Here is a 14,099-nt window from a genome sequence, read left to right as displayed (position 1 = left end):
GTCATAAAAAGATAAACTTGCTAAGCTGAGAAGAAATAGATAAGGGAATCAATATTATACCACAATAGATAACCAGAAGGTGAAACAATCGTGTTAGAAAAATTGTTCTGTGATATGTGTTTAAGAGCAGCATTACCTCTTTCACTGAGGTGTTGAGTTGAAATAGTGTGAGTATAATTACGTATACTCTATTATAATCATTATTTTGAACTTGATCAATACAGTCTGTCATTGAGGGCCGAGCGTATGTCAGTGTGTTTGAGTCAAACATATCAACAAATCGTTTTGAACATCCTTGATCAAGATCTTCAGCCTGAAGTTAAAAATAATCTCCTTAAGCAAAGAGGATGTCAATTGTTCGGTGTTGTGTAGAAAGTAAATACAGAATATGAGTGTTCAAATTTATTTGAACTGACAGAATACTGTAAATAGTAGATTTAGTTACATTGCAAAACGTGTTTGGTTTTATTGACTCTTCTCTAAAGATCAGTTTTTACCTTAAATTTAAGATTAAACTCAGAGTGAAATGTTACTTATAAATCATTATGCAATAACTTTGGTGCTGTGGCCAGCCTTTTAAGGGCATATGATTGAACTATAAGTGGATTTCTTACTGCTTAACAGTGCTATGTAGGAAAATACAATTATTAAACAGATTTGTAATAAAATATAAAAAAGGGTTATGTGTTTTTATGCAATCAACAATTTTGGTCCTTCATATCACAAAGGAGGGGTGCGTGGGTTGATTTCAGCTCAGTCATGATCCCAGAGTCGTGTGATTGAGCCCTGCGTCAGCGCGGAGCCTGCTTGAGATTGTCTCTGTCTCTCCCTCTGCTCCTCTCCCCAATTTGCACTCTCTCTCTCTCTCTCTCTCTGTCTCAAATTTAAAAAAAAAAAGACACTCAAAGAGAGAAAATATATTATAAACATATAAATATATATATATATATCGTATGACATATGTCATCGTTCCCCTTTTAAGTGAATGACATGAAAAGAATATAGTTATACATTATATTTTATGTATGCATTATTTTTGATAAGTGGTTTTCATTGGAATCTTCTGGACATCACCTTGTGGATGTACCGAGCTCCACGGGGCTGACTCGTTCGATTCGGTATGCATCAATCATATTGGTAAAGCCTATGCTGCAGAAACAGATAAACCCCTGTCGGTTAAGTCAATCTCAGTGACTTAACACAATAGTTTATTTCTTGCTCACTCTACGGTCTAATTCTAGTTAGGTAGCTCTCCTCCATCACTGCCCAGTGCCGCGTCTAAGGCCGCACTGACAAGGAAAGAGAAGTCTGGTTTTAACTGCCTCAGCCTGGAACTGTCACATTCACTTTTGCTCACATTCCATTAGGCTAGAATTACTTCGGTGGCGCCAAACTAAATGTAAAGAGGCTGGAAATTGTAGTGGAGCTTATGGAATATTTGGTAAGCACCACTCCTCTCCAGCTTCCAAGACGTTATATTCAATTTGTGGACACTAGACAGACCCCCATTAAACTCAGTTTGCATGTCAAGGCTGATGACGTCACACATCCACCACGAGCATGTGAAGACATTTATTATTCACATGTTGAGGCCTTTGGAGACAGCAGGGCAGGGTCCCAAGCGGGTCTGAAAATGGCTTGGGTGCCTTGAGAGAGAGTGGGAGCGAGTGGCCCTGACTTTTGTCGTGGCAAGAGGGGGACTAGCGTGCTTTCTCACCAGTTTGCCCAGATATGGGGCAGAAAGGAAGCAGGAGGTGGGGATTGAAAGCTGTCAGCAGTCAAACAACATGAATGGAGTAAGGCTCTTTATTACACAAAGGAATGAATTATTTCCTCGTTTCTCCCCATTATTAATTTTAATCCACTTCTAAAAGTGTTCTTGAGCACATTTCATGTACTATGCTTAGGTACTCTCAGCATATTTATCATTTGGATAAATCCTCTCCACTCAAGTAATTCATATTTCATTTTTTCAGTTTCTGCCTTCTCTTATCCTTCTCAGCAAGAGCCACCAGTGGTCTCTACATACGAGATGACTTTCTAATCCGATCTCCACCTGGACACACAGTGTATATCAAAGACTTCAGGGGCACCTGGGTGGTGCGGTCGGTGAAGCGTCCGACTCTTGGTTTTGGCTCAGGTCATGATCTCACGGTTCATGAGTTCAAGCCCCATGTCGGGCTCTGCGTTGACAGTGTGGAGCCTGCTTGGGATTTTCTCTCTCTCCCTCTCTCCGCCCTTCTCTCTCTCCCTCTCTCTCTCTCTCTCAGAATAAATAAACTTTTAAAAAAAGAAACTTCAGTTCCCTATTTTGAGGAATCACAATTAGTCATATATTCAACTTTTGCTTTGTCAGGAAGAACACTTGGTATCCACATGTTCATCGAATTACAAAATTTCTCCACTTCCTACTTGGATCCTACTTTCGAAATATTTTATAGTTTGGGGCCCATTTTTCAGTGTCTAGGGCTACTATCCTTTCATTGTTGCCTGGACCCAAACAACAACGTCGTGTCTCATCTTGCTGAATTCACTCTGGGTCCTCGTCCAGTCCTTTCTCTATCTGACCAACCCCACTAGCCTCATGTCATTTTACTATCTTCCCCAAGCCGTGCTGACCTTTTTCTAGTTCTCAAAAACTCGGTACTCCCTCCCTCCTCAGGGCATATGGACATGTTATTCTCTCTGACAAGAATGTTCTTTTTTCCCTCCTTCCCTTCACTTGACAAACTCTTCCTCATCTTTTAGTCTTAGCTCAAACATCATTTCTTGAAGAGAGTCATCCCTGAACTCCTTATCGCTCTGGTCTGTACTCCCTATAATCTCTCGGTTAATCCCTCTACTTTTTCTTCATGGTACTTGCATTGTTTTGTAGTTGTCTCTTTGCTTGTCTCCTTCTCTTCTATACTGTGAGCTACCAGATGCAGGGAGTTTAGGGCTTTAGCTGTTCTGCTTACCTTGTATCCTTAGCACCCAGACAGCATTATAGGATATATAATAATAGTACGTCAGTCCCCTTCAGGGACTAGCTCCATGCTCTAAACATTGGCATGCCTTACATTTGAATTCCTAATGGCCATCTCAAAGTCACGGACAGAGTAAGTACACCACGAAAGTTTGCTTAGAAGCCTCGCATACTATGTCTGGGACTTTGGTCTTTGTCCTAGAGAATTATCAAAGCATCAATATATTGTCATTGAAGAGCAGGGTGGGCAAGCATGCGCTTTTGAAAAACGACTCTGGTAGCAGTTGGGATGGGGGTGACCGGTCAAATTAGCACAGAATTACTGACAGGCTGAATCGGAGCGCTACCATGAGAATGTGAGAAGAGAGGGCATGATTGGGTTTTAGAAGCAGATTCGGTTCCAAATCATCTTGGAGACCATGTAGACGGCGATAAAACAACTTCAGAGTTTTTAACGTGAGTAACCAGGATGATGATATTCCTAGACATTAGGGGAGAGATTATGCCACTAGACAAATTCTCATTAAGCTTCTTCTTTGACTATCCTGCTAGGTATATATAAACACTAATTCATCTTCTTTTATAATTGGTATGGTCAGTGTTTCCTTCTAGTGCTTTAATGATGTTGGGGAATATTTTGTTGCAGCACAAAACCCCATGAACTAAAATATAGCCCAGAGACGTACCATGCCGGGAAAAGGGCAAGCTGTGTTTCTGACTAGGCCAAAATAGACAAAATGGTGGTTTTTCCTAAGTTTTTTTTTTTTAAACCACTATTAATTTATGTGTACCACTAGAATGAGAACAGTGCAATTGTTATTAGATTTTAGAGGCTTAATGCTCCTTTCATGGTAATTGTTAAAGAGGTTCTGATATTAAGAAAAAAGTATGATTTATGAAAACCACTTATGAAAAGAATCATAAGCCATTTTAAGGGAAACAAGTCAGTTATATGAAATGAAATTAAAAAGAAGCACTCAGTGTGGACTTACAGAGGAAGATGTTAGATTGACCACGTTAAGATCATAGTAAAGGAATTTTATTTTATTTTATTTATTTTATTTTATTTTTTTAGTGTTTATTTTATTTTTGAGAGACAGAGAGAGACAGCATGAGCGGGAGAGGCCAGAGAGAGAGAGAGGGAGACCCAGAATATGAGGCAGGCTCCAGGCTCTGAGCTGCCAGCCCAGAGCCCAACGTGGGGCTCGAACTCACAGACCGCGAGATCATGACCTGAGCCGAAGTCGGACGCTCAACCGACTGAGCCACCCAGGTGCCCCAGGAATTTTCAAAATACAAACGCAAATGCCCAAGAACAAGGACACCAACACAGGGAATATCAGCAGGCAGGCATTTTCAACACATTTTGGAGAGACAGAAAGCAGGTGGAGGAGAGGTGATGCGTAGAAGAAAATCTACATGCTTGAGCGTTCACTTCCATCCCCACCCCCATCTGTAGAAGTTTCATCGCTGATGGAGCCAGTTTTTAAAACCAGGCCATGTATTTCCAGAGGTCATAGTCTTATCCACACATACTGTGTTACAGTATGTTTGCACTGTTTTATTTACTGAGGATATTTATTTGGACCTCTTCTTCTAGTCTCTGTTCCATATCTCTAAGATAGAGATAGTAATTGTACCTTTCTTACAATTTGGAAGAAATATTTAACAATTTGTGTGAAATATTTAACACAGGGTCTGGCATATAAAAGATGGTATATGATGAGTTTTTTTTGGGGGGGGGATCTTAAAAGATTTATTTTTCTTAATTTTTTTAGGAAATATCTGTACCCAACATGGGGTTTGAACTCACAACCCCAAGACCAGGAGTTGTATGTTCTGCTGACTGAGCCAGCCAGGTGCCCCTAATTTTTAAATTTTTATTAGTGAAGTATAGTTGACCTACAATGTTACTTTCAGTTGTACAACATGGTGTTCTGAAAATTCTGTATGTTACACAGTGCTCACCACGATAAGTGTTGTCACCATCTGTCACCATACGTTATGATGATATTGACTATGTTCCCTATGCTATACTTTCATCTCCATGACTTATTTATTTTCTAAGTGGACGTTTGTACCTCTCCATCCTCTTTACCTATTTTGCCTATTTCCCACCTACCTCCCCTCATTGTTTACAATTGTATACAAGGTATAGAAACAACCTAAGTGTCCATCAATAGATGAATGGATAAAGAAAAAATGGTATGTAGATATAATGAAATATTACTCATCCACAAAAATAATAAGGTCTTGCCATTTGCAACAACATGGATGGACCCAGAGGGTATTATGCTAGGTAAAATAAGTCAGACAAAGACAAATACCATATGCCTTCACTTATATGAGGAATCTTAAAAAAGTAAAACAAATGAACAAAGAAATAAACAAAAGAAGAAGCAGCTGCATAAATACAGAGCTATTTTTTATTAAATGCTTTCATAAAACAAGAAGTTGCTATTAAAAGGAACAGCATGAAGGAAAGATCTTGAAAATGTGGTAACAAATCTCAAAAATCAAATTCAACAGAAGAATTGGAGGTAATTCTAAGGATTCTCCCAGAAGTTAATACAAATACACGAAGACATGAGAAATAGCAAAGAAAACAGAAGAATCGGTCCAGTTAGTCCAATATCCAAGTATTAGGAGTTCCATAAAGAGACAACATAAAAAATGGAAAGACAGAAATTATCCAAAACATTTTCTTAACTGCTCGGGCTTAAGTCTCCAGATTGAAAGGGCCATTTGAACAACCAGCAAATGAAAAAAAGACCCATAAGAAGCTTCATGGTGAAAGTTTTTTTTTCCAAACAACCAGACCCATGGAAGTTCTTAGTTGATTAATCCTGTCATGAAAAATCTGCACAATCACCACCCAGTCACTGCAGAATCTTTACTCCTTCTGTTGTCCAGTCTCCAGCTCACTGCTAGATACTTCACTTCTTTTTGCCAGCACCAAAATTGGCTTTTGAAGTTCTCAACTTTCTTCATTCTGTTCTTGTGTTCCTTTCACTGTTTTCTTGATGTCTTTTTCTTCTCATACAGACCATGTCTTGCAAGTCTATGTTTGGGTTCGTTTTTCTTTCTATAATCCAAGGAATCATAAATCCTGCCAAAACCAGTTGACTTATCACCTCCAAAATGGGTTCTGAATCCAAACACAAAGATGACATCTGGTGTGGTCTTGTACATTTTGGTTAGTTTTTCCCGAATTTCTGTCTTAGGTATTGTTGCCTTTCTGGGGTGAAGAACATCAATGACCATCTGTTTCTGCCGAAGTAGTCAGTTGGTCATGAACTTCCTGGTCCAGATAGTTACTGTGTCATTCATGATGGCGGCTGAGCCTCAAGCAGCCAGGGAGGAAGAGAGCTCATGGTGAAATTTGACTACATGGGGACAAATTAAGAGAGGACAGTAAAGGTCACATCACAAAGGAGAGGCATCAGATGTCATTAGATTTCTCCCAAGCAACATCAGGTGCTAATGAAGATGTGAATGCCTTCAAAGTTCTGAGGGAAAATGAAATTCAACTTAGATTTCTGTACTCATCCAAACTAACATTCAAGTATGAGAGCCTATAAAGTTTCAGAAATTTGAGGACTCATGCATTCATCTCTCCTGTACCCTTTCTTAGGATGGTGCTAGAAAAATGTGCTCTATATGCACTCCGATGTTTATAGCAGTGCTATCAACAATAGGCAGATTATGGAAAGAGCCCAAATGTCCATCGACTGATGAATGGATAAAGAAGAGGTGGTATGTATGTATGTGTGTGTGTGTGTGTGTCTATATATATATATATATATATATATATATATATAGACACACACATATATATATATACATATATATAATGTGTATATATGTGTATATATATATAATGTGTATATATGTATATATATAATGTGTATATATATGTATATGTATATATAATGGAATATTACTCAGCAATGAAAAAGAATGAAATCTTGCCATTTGCAACATGGATGGAACTACAGTGTGTTAAGCTAAGTGAAATAAGTCAATCAGAGGAAGAAATATATAATTTTACTCATATGTGGAATTTAAGAAGAAAACACATGGACATAGGGGAAGGAAAGGGAAAAGAAGATAAAAACAGGAAGGCAAACCATAAGAGACTCTTCAATACAGAGGACAAACTGAGTGTTGCTGGAGGGGAGGTTGGTGGGGGGATGGACCAGATGGATGATGGGCATTAAAGAGGGCACTTGTTGGGATGAGTACTGGGTATTATATGTAAATGATAAATCACCAAATTCTACTACTGAAACCATTATCCCTCTATATATTAACTAACTTGGATTTAAATAAAAATTAAAACACAAAACAAAAATGTGCTCTGGTATGCCAAGAAAGTCTAGCAAGAAGAATACATGGAGTTCAAGCAATAGTGGACACAGAATAAAATATCAGGGAAGAGAAGCCCAGAACAACCACTGTGCGGCAGACCTGCAGAGCAACCAGGGCAGACTTAAGAAAATGCTAGCGGATTCCAGGAATCTGGCCAGATGCAGATAATGGACGCACTGATGGTACGATAGAAAAACTCAGAAGTTTCCAGCAGCAGCACATATGGCACATCAAAATGCTAGACCTACCCTGGAGAAGATGGCCCTAACTAGGAAGGGTCTGCATTATTCAGGAGCATCTAATATGCTAACTTGGAAATAAAACACAGATGCTCATGACATTTCACAATTAGGGACTCTCCCATCGGACATCTAGCAGAAAGGACCCAAACCTTACACAATTGTAAGTACAGTTTGGGAAATGAACTGCTTTTGTGTTCTTCAGTTCTGGCTTTAAATAATAAAACATACGTGACTGTTAAAGAAAAACAGATAGAGAAGGAAACACAAACTGGTTTTTGGTGGACAAGAAACTTAGTTTTAAGTACATTATTTGAAGTTACAAAGGTGACTTAAAAGAGAGGGACTTAGAAAGTATTGACAAGTATTGGAAGGGAAGGTAGAGGATATAATGTGCTGTGTATCAAAAGAGGAAGTCGATTAATGATGTTTAAAGTTGATACATCAATAAATAGCAATTTAAGCTATAATTTGAGATTTGGAGATAACCACCAAAAAACTTTTTAAGGAAAGGTTTAAATTAATTGCTTCTGGAGTAGAGAGCTGTGAGTGGCAAAATCTTGGGAAGGAGACTCTTGCTGTTTATTTTTTCAAAGCTTTTTTTGTAGGGGCACCCAGGGGGCTCAGTTGTTTGAGTGTCCAACTTCAGCTCAGGTCGTGATCTCATAGCTCATGAGTTCAAGCCCCACATCAGGCTATCTGCTGTCAGCACAGAGCCTGCTTCAGATCCTCTATCTCCCTCTCTCTGCCTTTCTCTCTCTCTCTCTCTCTCTCTCTCTCTCAAAAGTAAACATTAAAAAAATAAAACAAAGCTTTTTTGTAGTATTTGATTTATTTTTTACCCTGGCATGTATTACTTTAATGAAAATAAAAGTACTTATTATACTCTCAGATTACAAATGTATGGGCATATTTGTTGTTTAAATTTGAAAACTACAGGGGAGCCTGGGTGGCTCAGTCACTTAAGTGTCCGACTTTGGATCAGGTCATGATCTTGCGGTCTGCGTGTTAGAGCCCCAAGTCGGGCTCTGTGCTGATAGCTCGGAGCCTGGAACCTGCTTCACGTTCTACGTCTCCCTCTCTTTCTGCCCCTGCCCCGCTCATGCTCTGTCTCTGTCTCTCAAAAACGAATAAATGTTTTAAAAAAATTTTTTTAATTAGAAAAAAACAAAAAGAAAACCATTAACACATAGATGTGTTAAGAATTGAATTGTGTCTCCTCGAAATCCGTATGTTGAATTCTTAGCCTCCAGTACCTAAGAATGTGACCTTATTTACAGATAGCGTCTTTACAGAGGTACTTAGGTTAAATTAGGGTCGTGAGGGTGGGTCCTAATAGAATATGATTGATGCAGTTATAAAAAGAGAAAATTTGGACCCAGAGACCCACATCCAGGAAAGATATGTGAAGACGTAGGGAGTAGACGACCACCTATAAGAAAGAGGTCTGGAACAGATTCTCCCTCGCGGTCCTCACAAGGAACCATCCCTGCCCACACCTGGGTCTTACGCTTCTAGACTCCAGAATGGAGACAATAAAGTTCTGTTTTTTGAAGCCACCCTCTCTATGCTCTTTTGTTCTGGCCGCTTGTGCTAAGACAAAAGCTGCAATGGAAAGGTTTCTATTTTGTTATTATGGATTATTTTTTTAAGTTTATTTATTTATTTTGAGAAACAGAGAGGGAGAAAAAAACGGGGAAAGGGCAGAGATAGAGGGGAGAGAGAATCCCAAGCAGGCTTTGAGCTGTCAGTGCAGAGCCCAGTGCGGGGCTTGAATTCACAAAACTGTGAGATCATGACCTGAGCCGAAATGAAGAGTCAGTCACTTAACCGACCTAGCCACCCGGGTGCCCCATGGATTATTTTTTATTATGAAATCTTAGGAGTGTAATTGATATGTGTATTAATGTTTTTAGGGCTTTTAAACAAAGTAAGTTGCCAGCTTTCCCTCTAAAGATTACCTATTTATACTTCCACCAGAAACATATGCCTTCAAGCCTCCACTGCTGATTTAAATTTGCCATTCTATGTAGATTTGAGAGGAAATTGGTGTGGTAAATGACTGAGTTTCCATCTTGGCCGGAATCTCCAAGAAATAACTGTATTTTAATGTTTTATTAGGTAATCATTTAATCACTGTCTCCAATCAACACCCCCCCACACACAAAATGCGTTTATTTAAAACATCTTCAGAAAATGCTAGGAAAATCTGAGCGAATGAGGAAGACACCCATCACATGTTGATACAGAAGCCATATTAGATGACCACACAAGTTTAGATGTTAAGCCAGATTAGTTATAATTGTGACTAGGAGTCATCACATCCTATGGTCTCATTCTAGGGAAATCAGAGACATCATATAGTATACAATCTAGAAGAAACATGGCTAAATTTTCCTGGCTTGTAAAATTGGTGCCTCATTCAACTTGAACCTATTCTAATTATCAACTATCTTCCTAATGGGGGATGGTTTCAATAGAAGAAGTAGACTGTTCCCAAGCTCTTCCCAAACCATTAGAAGCATATCTAGTAAGCAGTAAAGCAGCTGACAATTCCGACTTTGTCTTGTACAAAAATAAGACTATTAAAAGTAATAGCGGAAGGCAGTACTGATATATCAAATTACATATTTTTGAAGTATTTAAATTTGATTACTAATAGTATAAATATCACTCTTGTTTGTTCTTCCTACAGAAATTAATTCTGGATGTAGGATTATATTAGTTTTTTTGTTTGTTTGTTTTAAGTTTGTTTATTTTAAGAGAGAGGAAGAGAAAGCATGTGAGTGGTGGAGGGGCGGAGCGACAGAGAATCCCAAGAAGGCTTCATGCTGTCAGCACAGAGTCCAATGCTTCAGGGCTGGATCTTACGAACTGCAAGATCATGACCTGAGCTGAAATCAAGATTTGGATGCTTAACCAACTGAGCCACCCAGACACTCCAACGTTAGGTTTTCATTTAATACAGATCCACTACAAGCTGGAAAAATCACTTTATCTGGCTTTCAAGCATTTCTAATAAATAGCAGTTTCAGCTCTTTGCAGGTTACACCAGATTTGAACTTGTATTCCCGAATTGTAAAATCTAGATCTTAATTAGCTCGAAATTTGAGATTCAGTTTCCTAGTCTACATCTGTACCTTGAGTACATTTCAATATACTTCATATATGTAGAGTGTAAGTCGTTCAGATATTAGGTTTTAAGGTTTTCAGACTTGGATTAAAAACCGAGCTCTGTCACCTACTGGCCTTATGACCTTGGACAAGTTTCATAAACACTATTTGGCTCAGTATCTCATTTTTTAAATAAAAATAATAACAGTAACTACTTTTTAGGGTTGTGGATTAACATATAGATAGATAGATAGATAGATAGATAGATAGACAGACAGATATAAAGTTCTTAGAATAGTGCTTGGAACATTATTCAACTGTAGCTATCATCATCATCATTATTATCATTATCAATATCTAGGGTTTTTTTTTTAAGCTACAAAGCAAAACTCAATCATTTTGACCTTGCAAGCCACCTTTGAAAGTGTATAATTCTTCATTGTAAAGATAATTGTACCACTTGCAACATTGTGCTCACTGTAAATGCGAGCATCTGGGGTTTCATTATTCTCTGCCTTCTGCAGTGATCCCAGTTGGGGATTGGATATCTTGGGAAAACAGTGTCTCTTGGGATGTTAATATGTGTTCGTGGGAGTGGAGGAAAGGTTCTATGCTCAGATAAGTTTTGGAATGCTGAGGAAACAAAATTAAAAGAATATTTTTTTCACAGGCTCTTAAAAGATACGCTATATGTAGTGTTTCCAAATGCATCTGGAACCACACTAGGAAATGCTACCATGGGTAGTAAATGGATCCCAACCATTGAGAGTCTCAGGCTATGTTTTTAATGTTACTATTTATATCCCTGAATACTTTTAATTGTATTTTAGTACCAGTTGATTAAGAAAATACTTGACAGAAAGATACCATTATTCAAGTAATATGGTTAAATTTATTTATATTTTCCTCAAAATATCTATGTCTACATTAAACATAGTGCTATCAGTTGTGTGTGTGTGTGATCATGTGATTCATTCATTTTACAAACTCATTTCTTAGAATTCTCATAAGTTTTAAGGTTTCTGCCGATAACTTCATGGTCCAAGGCTTGAGAACTAATGTTTCTCAATCCTCACTCTACACTGGGACTCATCTGGGAAGCTTTAAAAAATGCAATTTAGATGCCTAGATACTGCTCAATAGATATTGGCATCTGTGTGGTCTCTGGGGGCCTGGGCATTACTGTCTTTACAGCTCTGCAGGTCATTTCATTGTGCAAGTCATAGCACAACATTGCTGGTTCTAGGTGTTAGTGAAGTGAGTCAGATCAGGGACCTATTTCATACCATGATCAACATATAGGATGTCACAGACCTAATATAAATTTTAAAAGTTTCTACAGTATATGGTCATAACTGAGTAGCTTCTGCTGTAGGAGAAGGAATGAGGCTCAGGGGCAAAATTTTTAGCATTGGTAACCAAAATATGTACCTTGAGAATTCAAAGATCTGCTATATCCTAGAATATATTTGCCTGTTATCCTATGGGAACCACAACATCCATAGTCCATAGTCATCTTTTGTGTTGAGTTGTCTCACAGATGTATCAGAAAGGGCACTTTCTCCAGATATTCACAAACATATCCTAGTTGCCTTTATACAATGAATATTCTTTAATACTTATCTTGACATTTTTGTGTCATTTGGTCATGTTAGTCGATCTTTTTTTAAGCTTTTATTAGGGTATAATTGACATACAATTAACTGCACATATTTCAAATGTATCCGATAAGTTGGACTTCTGTCTACATCGGTGAAGCCATACTGGCCAACTCTTTCCTTCCTTGCTTTCTTGACACAGCTCTCTTCATTTTCGTCCTGCCTCTTAGCCACTTCTTTTTAATTTTACTTCACGGTATCGTTTCCTTCCCTTGTACCTTAAATATCGGTGTTCTCTAGGGATGATGCGTTCACTTCAGTCATATATTTAAGCAATTACAGTATATATGTTAAAATACTGTATTCGTGTACAAGGGCTGCCGTAACAAAGTGGCACAGTCTAGGCTACTTCAACAAGAGACATTTATTTTCTCACAGTTCTTGAGCCTGGAAGTCCAGATCAAGATACTGACAGGGTCGTTTCCTTCTACAGCCACTCTCCTTGGCTGGCAGATGGCCACCTTCTCACTGAGTCCTCACATGTTCATTCCATGGTCTCTGTGTTGTCTGTGTCCTAATCTTCTCTCCTTATAAGCACATCAGTCATATTGGATCAGATTCCACCTATATGACCTCATTTTAACTGAATTACCTCCTTGAAGGCCCTATATCCAAGTACAGTCACATTCTGAGGTACTGGGGATTGGAATTTCAACGTGTGAAATGTACAGGGACAAAATTCAGCTCACAACATGCACTATGATAGGAATGTGAATGCATATTGTTAGAAGAAAAATGCACATTTCCAGATTCGGTCAATGATAAATGGAGTCCTGGAAAATGAAAAGGAATCAACTAAAGAATAACAAGAGGGAGTAGGGGGGAGATAGAAAGGGAATATTAGGTAGAAGGAATAGCATATACATTGGCACTTTGGGAATGCTGTAAGTGATACATTATATCTAGAACATAAAGTTCAAGAGGATATGTGGCCTTTGATAAGCAGTTAGATATATACATGTCTGGAGACATTTTTCTTTTCGAAGTCCCCTTCCCATTCCTTGTACTTCCAGATTGATCTCAACTACTCCAGTTGTTTCAACTGTACTAATAATATCTACTTCTCTAAATCTATCTCAAACCTGTCTATTGAACTCCAGACCCTTCAGTCAACTGCCTTTGAGAGGTCACTTTTTAGATATCCCCCAGGCACCTCAAACTGAAAATTGAAATGTCAAAAAGGTCTCTCTCTCTCTCTTCAAATTTGTTGCTTCTTGAGAATTCATTTTCTTATCAAATAATACTGCTTGTTTAGGGATTGAGTTTTTCGTTTTAATTGCAGTATCATTGACATACAGTGTTTTATTAGTTTCAGGTGTATAATATAGTGATTCAATAATTCCATACATTATAGAGCGCTCATCACAACAAGTGAAGTCCTTAATCCTCATCGCCTATTTCGCCCATCCCCCTGCCCACTCCCCCCTGGTAACCATTGTTTGTTCTTTATACTTAAGAGTCCAATTCTCAGTTTGTCTGTCTGTCTCTCTCTTTTTCCTTTGATCATTTGTTTTGTTTCTTAAATTCCACATATGAGTGAAATCGTACGGTATTTGTCTTTCTCTGACTGACTTATTTCACTTAGCAGTATATTCTTTAGCTCCATCTGTGTCATTGGAAATGGCAAGATTTCTTGCTTTTTTATGGCTGAGTAATATTCCTCTATCTATCTATCTATCTATCTATCTATCTATCTATCTCACATCTTCTTTATCCATTCATCTATTGATAGACACTCGGGCTGCTTCAATA

General features: G+C 38.2%; 1 pseudogene; it reads right to left on the bottom strand.

Annotated features, from left to right (window-relative positions):
• Positions 1-5,901: 5,901 nt before the first annotated feature.
• On the bottom strand, positions 5,902-6,295 carry LOC102965794 (annotated as a pseudogene).
• Positions 6,296-14,099: the final 7,804 nt, after the last annotated feature.

This window comes from Panthera tigris, chromosome X (assembly GCF_018350195.1).
Source record: "Panthera tigris isolate Pti1 chromosome X, P.tigris_Pti1_mat1.1, whole genome shotgun sequence".
In the NCBI taxonomy this organism is placed as follows: Eukaryota; Metazoa; Chordata; class Mammalia; order Carnivora; family Felidae; genus Panthera; species Panthera tigris.
The sequence above is the reverse complement of the archived record's forward strand: the minus strand, read 5'-3'. Positions and strand labels throughout refer to the sequence as shown.